Source organism: Bison bison, unplaced genomic scaffold (genome assembly GCF_000754665.1).
Source record: "Bison bison bison isolate TAMUID 2011002044 unplaced genomic scaffold, Bison_UMD1.0 scf7180017864482, whole genome shotgun sequence".
Taxonomy (NCBI): Eukaryota; Metazoa; Chordata; class Mammalia; order Artiodactyla; family Bovidae; genus Bison; species Bison bison.
The window spans coordinates 7,519,105-7,519,731 of NW_011495042.1; positions in this window are offsets into that span (position 1 = coordinate 7,519,105).

The following is a 627-nucleotide window of genomic DNA, read 5'->3' on the forward strand; positions in this document are numbered from 1 at the left end:
CTCGTGTGGGCTCGGAGGCCCGCTGGGGGGCTCTGGGCGTGTGACTGCTGTGGCCATCTCCAAGCTTCAAGCAAGACAACCAGTCTGGGTGCGGATGGCGCGTTAGAGAAATGTTTACTGGTTTAGGAATGTGTACACTCTGGCTCTGCTAAGTCTCCATAAAGGCAACTTGTTCCCATGTTTTAAAAAATAGATTTGCTATAAAGATTCTTATATTCATAAATAGGCAATGAGAAAAATTTCCAAATGCAACAGCATCCTTGGGCTCAGGCCCTCCCCAGCCCCCAGTCCCATGCAGGCCCAGGGGTCCCTGAGGCCCCAGCCCCGCCGCCTTTCCCGGAGAAGTAACTGAATTCAATATGAATTAGGAGCTTCCTCCAGCTCCGAGCCAGCTGGGGCCTGTGTCCTTGGAGTCAATCCCGCCCTGCTTCTGGGACAGGGACCCACCGCTCTGGCTCGTGGGTCCCTGGCCCGCCTGCCCTCCTCCTGTGAATACACACCCCACCATCCCCAGGTCCTCCTTGAGCCCAGACCGCAGACCACCTCTTCTGGGGGGGTGGCTGGCAGCTGGGACACTTGCCGGCCCTCTGCCCCACTTCCTCTCCTGCAGCCCCTAGGGTGGCGGGG